The following is a 10,330-nucleotide window of genomic DNA, read 5'->3' on the forward strand; positions in this document are numbered from 1 at the left end:
TTTTTTGCGGTACGCGGGCCTCTCACTGTTGTGGCCTCTCCCGTTGCGGAGCGCAGGCTCAGCGGCCATGGCTCACGGGCCCAGCTGCTCCGCGGCATGTGGGATCTTCCCGGACCGGAGCTCGAACCCGTGTCCCCTGCATTGGCAGGCGGACTCTCGACCACTGCGCCACCAGGGAAGTCCCCTTCAATGTATCTTGTTTGATGAGATGATTCCTCAGCCACAAACCTGTACCCCTTTCTCATCCATCTGGCAAATATTGGTGTGATGATAACAAAACCAATAGAAGAATAAGGTACAGCAAATTCATTGCTGCTACTGAGAAAGCTACATGTTGCATCCATTCATTTTGGCTTGCTTGAACTGGTTGTATAAGTTAGAGAAATGGACCACAGAAGAGGGGAGTTAGAGCCAAGAGCCAGAAGGACGAACGGCTGTCAGGATTACTTTGCTTTAGAAAAGAAAGAAAGAAAGAAGAAGCCATGTATAGAAAATTGAAAGGGAATGGGCAAACCAGAGTCAATAGGTTGGTTAGACTGGAGGAAATTCTTTCTTCCCTCTCACTGAGCTTCAGGGGCGTCTGTGAGGTCACAGAGAGATTTCCCAGTTTTGTGGGGGACGTTTGGGTATGTCACCCCTCCGTTCTGTCGGCTGTGACTTGGATCCACTGGTCCACTGCGTGGACCAGGTGTCTCCGTTTGTCTGAGGAGGTGTGTGCTGGTTGAAAGGAGAAGTCTTACCATCACCATCCATGGTAGGCAACCAGAGCAAACCTCTGCCTGTTAGCTAGAGTTAGATTTTATGAGGTGAGGAAATGGGGGAGGAAAAAGGAATGTTTTGCTGGAAGGATGTTTGACAGATCAAAGCCTTAATTACTTGAAATTAATAGTTGAAGAAATGGAGTTCCGCAGAGCTAGTGAGTGCAGAACCAGGATGGAGACCCAGGCCTTTTGATTTCAACGAATCTTCCTTATAAGGAGCACTGCTTCTTCTTTTCTGGCCTCCTGGGCAGGTGCTCGGACCCCACCCCACTCTGCCTACTGGGCATAGGATTCCCGGGAGAGAGGTGAAGGGTGTCTCGGACCTTGCAGTCAGATCTCACCCCAGAGGAGCAGAGTTTAGTGGACCTTCCATCAGTCTGTTCCATCCATGGCCACTAGCTCTAGGAGTTCTCTTTCTCATTAATATAGTCATCAGAAGTTTATTGAGTGTCTGCTGTGTGCCAGGTACCGCAAAGACAGGTTTCTTTCTTGTTCATTCAAGAAATAAAAGATGGAAACCACATCTCTTTCTTTTCTGCTGACTTGCCGTGCTTGTGCATGTGGGGTTTATACTGAGAGGATTCTGTGGCCAGGCTTCCCTCCTCTGAGAGGCAGTGCCTTGAGCAAGTATCCCATTTGCCCCATCCCCCCAGCAGGGGAGCTGAGGGGGCAGCGAACTATGAACTGGGCAGTAGGAGACCTGTGCTCGGACCCCCAGCTTAGCTAGTAAGTCACTGCTTGACTTTGGACAACCTGTTCAGTTCCTTGCCCGTGTTTCCTCTTTTTGAGGTGAGGGTGTTAAGTTGCCTTGAACTCTGAGTTCTTTGGAGCTCAGACTTCCAGCAGTTACTGGATGTGCCAGTCTCAGAGGTACAAAATGGATCAGATCATTAACCCAGATGACTGATTTGTCTCACAAAAAGTTACAAAAGAATAGAATCGTCTTTTGCTGTCTTTGCATCCCTCCACTTTCTGCCTTTGAACTTAGTTTCAAAAGCCTCCCTGAGATGGTCCTTGCATTCAGGAAGTGGACATGCTGAACCCCCAGGGCTCTGTGCTGCCTTCAGATAAAGATGCAGCAGCCAAGCCGGCTGTCCCGGGAGGGGTTTGCACCCAGTGTGGCTACTTCTCAGCTTCCCTAGAGGGAGGGACCTCAGCCATCTCTCCGAGGGACACTTACTGGGGATGGGAGGGCAGGCTGTGGCCATGGAAACCTGACAGGCTTACCTGGCCCAGGAGGGATGGAACTTTGACCTTGGCCTAATTAACTGTGCTTCACCCAGGGAGCTACCAGGCCAGTGACACTTAAAAAAAACAACAGGATTTAGCACCTGCTTCTCCTCTGTGGACCCTCCCCTGACACACACACAGTGAGGGTACATAGAAACAACGGCTCCCTATCTGTTTCTTGCCTTTAATTCCCGGGAGGTCAAAAATTATTTATTTATGATCACACAACAGTGTGAACGTGTTTAATGCCAATGAACGGTATACTTAAAAATGGTTAAAATGTTAAATTTTATGTTATGTATAATTTACCACAATAAAAAATAACTTATTGATGGAGGGGGCGGAGAGGAAACAAATTTATCCTGGGACTGCAAAATGAGGAGAGATTTTGCAAAATGCTCCATGCCTTACACATCTAAATGGTGCTTTTATGGTTCAAAAAGATTTTCAGAGTCCCAGTCAGTAATTGCCTTCAGCATATTCATACCCCTCCCTTTGTGTGCCAGTCTCCAAGCATTACCATTAAAGGGCCTTTTGTAGCCGCATAGCACAGGGAGATCAGCTCGGGGCTTTGTGTTCACCTAGAGGGGTGGGATAGGGAGGGCAGGAGGGAGACAAAAGAGGGAAGAGATATGGGGATGTATGTATATGTATAGCTGATTCACTTTGTTATGCAGCAGAAACTAACACAACATTGTAAAGCAATGATACTCCAATAGAGATGTTAAAAAAAAGGGCCTTTTGTATTTCATTATTTGTTTACGATCTATTTCCTTCCTCCTTGAAGACAGTGTCTGGCAGCTGGGGTTGAATAAGTGTTTTTATGTATAATAAATGAGTGACCACATTAGCAGTGTGAATCTTCAGCTGCAGTTGCTTGTCCACAGAGAGAATTCTCTAACCACATACACTGAAGTAACCCCACCTCCACTTGTCACTCTTTTTTTTTTTTTAACTCGAAGTATGGTTGATTTACAGTGCTGTTAGTTTCAGGTGTACAGCAAAGTGATTCATTTACACATACATATACTTACCTATGTATTTATTTATTTATTATTTATTTATTTTTTTGCGGTATTCCTTTCCCTTATAGGTTATTATAAAATATTGAGTAGAGTTCCCCGGGATATACAGTAGGCCCTTGTTGGTTATCTATTTTATATATAGTAGTATGTAATGTTAATCCCAAACTCCTAATTTATCCCTCCCTCCAGCCTTTCCCCTTTGGTGACCATAAGTTTGTTTTCGAAGTCTGTGAGTCTGTTTCTGTTTTTGTAAATAAGTTCATTTGCATCATTGTTTTAGATTCTGCATGCACCTGATATTTGTCTTTCTCTGTCTAACTTACCTCCCTTAGTACGATAATCTCTAGGTCCATCCGTGTTGCTGCAAATGGCATTATTTCATTCTTTTTTTATGGCTGAGTAATAGTCCATTGTATATAAATACCACATCTTTATCCATTCTTCTGTCGATGGACATTTAGGCACATCTTGGCTATTGTAAATAGTGCTGCAGTGAACACTGGGGTGCATTGTCACTCCTTCCTTCATAACTTTTAGCCCTTTATGAAATGACTTTTTTTCGTAGCCTTGTGTGTTCACATGTATACGTTTTTCTCTTCCTGTTATAAAACAAGACCAAGAAGGATGGAGATGTTGTAGGTCTTGTTCTCCTAAGCATCTGTTTGTTGAATGAATAAATGAATCTCCGATGTGTGTTGAACTTTTGGGAATAGCAGGACTCATCCAGCATCAGTTCTGGAGCACAAAGTGAGTAAGATTAATACTGTCATTGAGGGGGCACAGAACAAAGTAAAAGCAGTGGAGAAATTGGAGTAAAAGCTCTCATTTTTCACGTGTGACTCAAACTGGTTTCAAGGTAGTTTCCAACAAAAATGTTCAGTAATATTTGAGCAATGCCTTTATGGTTGAATTCTGCGTCACTTTGAGTTGGATACTTTGTCATATTCATTTGCTAGTGTACATTTGTCATGGTTTTTAGAAATTGCAGTAAAATGTATATACAGTGAAATGCACTCATCTTAGGTATACAATTCAAGGAGTTTTAACAAATGAATGTACCACACGTGCCTAATACTCCAGTCAAGATATAGAATATTTCCTGGGCTCCAGGAAGTTCCCTATCACCTCTTCCATATAATTCCCACTCCCAAAAAACAACTACTGTTCTAATTAAGATCACCACGGATTGATTACTTGGCCTGCTCTTCAACTTTATATAAATGGAATTATGCGTGTCTGTTGTGTTTGGTTTCTTTTATTCAACATAATGTCTTTTAGGTTCACCCATGATGTTGCTTATAACTGTAGTTCATTCCATTTTATCGCCAATTAATATTCCATTATATGAATATCCACAGTTTGTTGATACTCTATTGATGTACATTTTGATGGGTTCCAGTTTTGGGCTATTAAGAATGCTTCAATAAATATTCTCGTAAAGTATTCTTACAGATACAGGTTTTCATTGATCTTGAGGAAATACTTAGGAGTGTGGGGATATTTCTGGGTCATAGGTCATGTGTATCTTTAATCTTAAAAGAAACTTCCAGTAATGTAAGAGAGTTCCAATTAGCCATATCCAGTCAGTCTTTTTTAAAATTTAGCTATTCTGGTGGGTGTATAATAGTATCTCATGTCTTTTTTTTTTAAGTATCATTTGCATTAAGTAAAATTCACCCATTGAGTGTAGCTCAGCAGGTCTTTTGACAAATGCATGCAATCGTGAAACACCACCCCAATCCAGAGATAGGACAATTCTGTCGGCCCCCCAGAATTCTCCTGTGTCCCTTTGTAGTCAAATCCACGCCACCCTCAACCTTGATCTATTTTCTTTCCCTATTTTGTGCCTTTGCCTAGTCCTGGCTTACCAAGAAGTGTATGCAGTGCTTTTTGTTTTTTTTTTTTTAATGCAGTGTATTTTAAAAAAATTTTGTCATTGTCATAAATGATATAGTTTTAAAAGTGAAGTCATTTCTACAAAGTTTATAATGAAAATCAACAGTCCTTTCCCAATTCCTCTTGGTTTCTAATTCCATTTTCATCTCCTTCAGCCAATTTTGTGATATATGCCTTTTTCATTTCTAAATAACTATGCTTCTATTACTTGCTATTTCCATTTTTATTTATTCACTGCTCTTTATGGAAGGTAAGGATTTTGTTCTCTTATACTACTCACCAAGCACACATATATGTATTTGTCCCTAATGGAGCTCCCCCAATATAGATATATCATAATTTTTGTTTGTTTGTTTGTTTGTTTTTGTTTTTTTTTTGTGGTATGCGGGCCTCCCTCTGCTGTGGCCTCTCCCGTTGCGGAGGACAGGCTCCGGACGCGCAGGCTCAGCGGCCATGGCTCACGGGCCCAGCCGCTCCGCGGCATGTGGGATCCTCCCAGACCGGGGCGCGAACCCGGTTCCCCTGCATCGGCAGGCGGACGCGCAACCGCTGCGCCACCAGGGAAGCCCCCTAATTTTTTTGTTTTTTAAAAAGTAGGTATTATTTAGATTATTGTGCCCACTGGGTATAAGCAAGCAGAACCTATCCATGTACCTTGATAACATTTCCTTTCTTGAATACTAGGTTTTTCTAGAGGTGTTATTTCTTTTTTCTTGGTTCTCTGTGGACCTACCTCTATTTCATAGCCAGACTTTCTGACAAAATCATTTGCCTCCCTCTAATATGTTCTGACAAATGAGATAATTTCACAGTTACATTTTTTTTCCTTGGATTTGTTCCTCATGGAATCCTCTGTCCTCTGGCTTCAGTTTGGTCTGGATGCTCTCTGGGCCAGTTCCAGGGCTTCTTTCTGAGATCTCCGTCAGCTGTATCAGGGTCAGAAAAATAGAAACTAAACAGGTATGTCCGCAGAGCTAGGGCTAATATGCATGTGTGTATAAATATAGATTAACACCTCTATGAACTTTGACCTCTCTACGCATTTTAAAAGTCATGAGTACATGGGGATACCTTCAATTCCAACTTAGCATCACAGGGTTCATTCTCGTATTTTCGCTTTCTGTACTCGTAACTCCCTTCTGTGACAGCAGGAAGCCTGGCTTCCACTACTTCTAATATGTTTGCGTGTGTGATCAGTTTCCCCGCGTGTGACCCCTCCCCATCTTCATTACCACCTTCTCCCACGTGGACGGCTTCCTCACCTCTGATGACCCGTGGCAGTCCACCCCCGCCCCAAGCCCTGTGTGGATGGCCTTCTCCTCACCCCACTCAGGCTCTGACGCCCCATGTGAGCCCCACACCCCCACATGGATGCACACCTTGTTCTGCTTGGGCTCTGACAACCCATGCCAGCCTGGTCCCGTGTGGGTCCTGCTACCCACACCTTTGCAGATGCCTGAGTTGCCCCATCCCAACTAATAGCTCAGGGCTCACTTGTTCAGGATGGGAAGCAGAAGACCAGATAGGTCTCCTGACTCTGTCTCCTATTCCCTAGTGTTTTTCTTTTTTCAGTCTTCTCCTACCAAAGAAGAATACTGTCCACTCATTTGCTTACACCCAAGACCTAAGTACCCTTGAGTGTTTGCCTTTCCTCCCCCAGTTAATGGCTAGTCCCAGCTAAATCATGAGCAGCTCTTAGCTATTCAAAATAGGTCGTCCATCATTTCATCTCTCCCCATTTTCGTTGTACCTGCCAGTCTCCTCACTGGTGTCCTTTCTCCACTGTGTCTCACCTCGACAGTCCATTCTTATAGAGCAGCCAGCATGATCTTTTAAAAGTGTGAGGCATGATGTCATTTAGAACCTTCCAGGGCATTCCCCTTGTGCTTAGGATAAAACCCCAGTTCCTCCATGGTCCATGATACCTATGTGTGTGGTGCATCACCAGGGGAACTTTTTAGAAGCATGGCCCCCCCCTCCCCGAATCCAGTTAAATCAGAGTATTTGGGGATGTGGCCCAAGCATCGGTAATTTGAATCTAATAGGCAGTCAGGGCCCAGAATCCTACCTTCCTCTGACCACCTTCTTGTTGCTGTCTCCTCTTTCGTGACTGGTTCCATTTAGCTTCTCACAGTGGCCTTTCCTTGGTCACCTTATGTGACATCATGTCCGACGTTTACTAATCATTTTCTGCCATGTGCTCTCCTTGAGTGCTTCTTCATAGCATTGTCATTCTCTGAGATCATCGTCTATCTGTCTATCTATATGTATTTATTTTACGTTAGAGTGTAATCTTCATGGTAACTCTTGCTCTCCACTGCATCATGGTATCTAAACTAGTGCTTGATAAATATTTGTTGAATGGTTGCATGTAGAGGGGGTGGGGAGCCGAGTAAGGGACCTGTCCTATGGGCGCCAGAAAGTGGGCAGTGGCCAGAGATGCATCTGGACAGGTGAGGTGAAATGGAGCAGGTGATGGGGTCTTGGCTGATGGAGACGATCTGAGAAACCAGATAAAGTAAGCAACTTTGACAATGGAATTAGGGACTCTCTGATATTTTTAAATTGGAGAGGACAGATTTTTATTCTGGAATGGGGCAGTCCCAGGAAAACAGAAATGACTTTTCCTGAACCGAAGAGCAACCCTTAGTGTAGAATCACTCTTGATGTTCCACATGGTTACTGGAAGCTTACTTTTCTTTTTTTTTTTTTTTTTTTTTGCGGTACGCAGGCCTCTCACTGTTGTGGCCTCTCCCGTTGCGGAGCACAGGCTCCAGATGCACAGGCTCAGTGGCCATGGCTCACGGGCCCAGCCGCTCCGCGGCATGCGGAATCCTCCCGGACCGGGGCACGAACCCGTGTCCCATGCGTCGGCAGGCGGATTCTCAACCACTGCACCACCAGGGAAGCCCTGGAAGCTTACTTTTTGAGACGGTCATTTCACCTAATTATAAGTGAGACTAGTCCTCTGGACTCACCATCCCCCCACCATTTCCTTCATTTTCTAACTTAAGAGAGCATCTGAGATTCTGACGAGTTCACACAACTCATTGATTATAGCTGCTTGTTGATATGCATTCAGTAGCGTACCATATTTAACTGTAATTATCTTGCTTTAAATGTTGGGATTAATTGGAAAATCATGTTCTTGCTTGTATCACAACCCTGGTTGGTAATGTGGAAGTGAGCAAACCTACTCTTGGACTATTACTAATCCCTTGCATTTAAGCTATTGAATTTATGGAGTCCTGACAGTCTATGATGAAAACTCCAGAAACAGACAATGTTCTGCTACTACCTAATGCCAAGGAACGCGAACGTTCACTTCTGTAAAATTCAGTGTGGTAATTTTGAGCCTTTAGATAGAGGTTATGCTCACACCACAATTCTAGAGAAGACTTAGGAGGTTAAAAAAGAAAAAGTTTTCAAAAATGACAGGTTTCGGAAGTATAATTCTGTGATGGACAGCTGTGCAAAAACATTATTGACAGAAGTACAGATAAATTCTCCTCTGAAAGTGGACCCAGTCTGTGTTGTAACATCTTGGGTTTATAGGACATAGAGAGATGAAAACTGCTTGGAAGAGACTAAAGTCTTGTTTCTCAGCTTGCCTCCCCCTCCCCAGCCCAGGATGGAGTTGAAGCCATTTATTCACGCAAAAGTCATTTTACTATTTTTTAATAAGTTTATTTTATTTTTTATTTTTGGCTGTGTTAGGTCTCTGCTGCTGTGCACAGGCTTTCTCTAGTTGCCGTGCGTGGCCTTCTCATTGCTGTGGCTTCTCGTTGCGGAGCATGGGCTCTAGGTGCGCGGGCTTCAGTAGTTGCGGCTCGCGGGCTTCAGTAATTGCGGCTCGCGGGCTCTTGAATGCAGGCTCAGTACCTGTGACGCACGGGCTCAGCTGCTCCGCGGCATGTGGGATCTGTCTTCCTGGACCAGGGCTCGAACCTGTGTCCCCTGCATTGGCAGGCGGATTCTTAACCACTGTGCCACCAGGGAAGTCCCGCAAAAGTCATTTTCACATGTTAGCAGAACCAAGCAAGTGTGTGTAGATGGGTGAAGACTCTTGAGGCCTGGGAGAATTGTTTGGTGTGGGTATAACTGGATCTCGCTTGCATTTTGACATCTTAAATTGGGAGCAGTGTTTTCCTGTTCAGATATCTTTTTGTCAACCATGGGCCTTGATGCAAACCTATAACCAGTTCACAGCATAATACCCCATTCTAACTGGTAAAAAATAGCAAAATCCTTAACATGTGTGAATACTGACAGTTTAAAATTTGTGAAAATATTAGTAAATCCATGCTCAAAGAAGGTAAATTCAACTCTCTGCTTTAACATATCCAAAACAGATTGCGTGTCCAGTGTTGGATGATTTTATATAGAACAAATTACAAGAGAGTTCTAGAATGCTATTAACAGCTGCCTGAAATATTTTTTTAATTTTTTTTTTTTATTGAAGTGTAGTTGATTTACAGTGTTGTGTTAGCTTCTGGTCTACAGCAAAGTGATTCAGTTATATATGTTCTTTTTTGTATTCTTTTCCATTATACTTTATTACAGGATATCGGATATAGTTCCCTGTGCTATACAGTAGGACCTTGTCGTTTATCCATTCTATATATAGTAGTTTGCATCTGCTAATCCCAAACTCCCAATCCATCACTCCCCCCTCCCCCTCCCCCTTGGCAACCACAAGTCTGTTCTCTATGTCTTTGAGTCTGTTTCTGTTTCATAGATAGGTTTATTTGTGTCGTATTTTAGATTCCACATATAACTTAGTATGATCATCTTTAGGTCCATCCATGTTACTGCATTATGGCTGAGTAGTATTCCATTGTATATATGTACCACATTTTCTTTATCCATTCATTTGTTGGTGGACATTTAGGTTGTTTCCATGTCTTGGCTGTTGTAAGTAGTGCTGCTATGAACATTGGAGTGTGTGTATATTTTCCAGTTATATAATAGTTTTGTCCAGAAATATGATGCCTAAAGTTTTCATTACAGCCTGCGTCTGCTCACTGTGTGTGTATGGCTACTTTACACATCTGGACCACGGACAACAGGGTTTACTTAAGCAAGATGACCACACTGATGCCTCATGGGCATGGGGAGTGAGGAAAATTATTACAGTGAATTACCTATAGTAGGTGCTCAATAAATATTTTGTATACAATATCTGTTTATGGACAGATTAGATTAGTATACTCCCTTTACAAGATAGAGGGTGGGGAAAACATCTATAGGAATATGTGTATTGATTGGAATTTTTTTTTTTTTTTTTTTTTTTTTTTTTTTTTGCGGTACGCGGGCCTCTCCCTGTTGTGGTCTCTCCCGTTGCGGAGCACGGGCTCCGGACGCGCAGGCTCAGCGGCCATGGCTCACGGGCCCAGCCGCTCCGCGGCATGTGGGATC

General features: G+C 43.3%; 1 protein-coding gene across 2 annotated transcripts in view; it reads left to right on the top strand.

Annotated features, from left to right (window-relative positions):
• Nucleotides 1-10,330, top strand: part of DOCK5 (dedicator of cytokinesis 5) — a 224,520-nt gene that overhangs the window by 69,204 nt on the left and 144,986 nt on the right. The window lies entirely within an intron of this gene.

This window comes from Physeter macrocephalus, chromosome 9 (assembly GCF_002837175.3).
Source record: "Physeter macrocephalus isolate SW-GA chromosome 9, ASM283717v5, whole genome shotgun sequence".
Lineage (NCBI taxonomy): Eukaryota > Metazoa > Chordata > Mammalia > Artiodactyla > Physeteridae > Physeter > Physeter macrocephalus.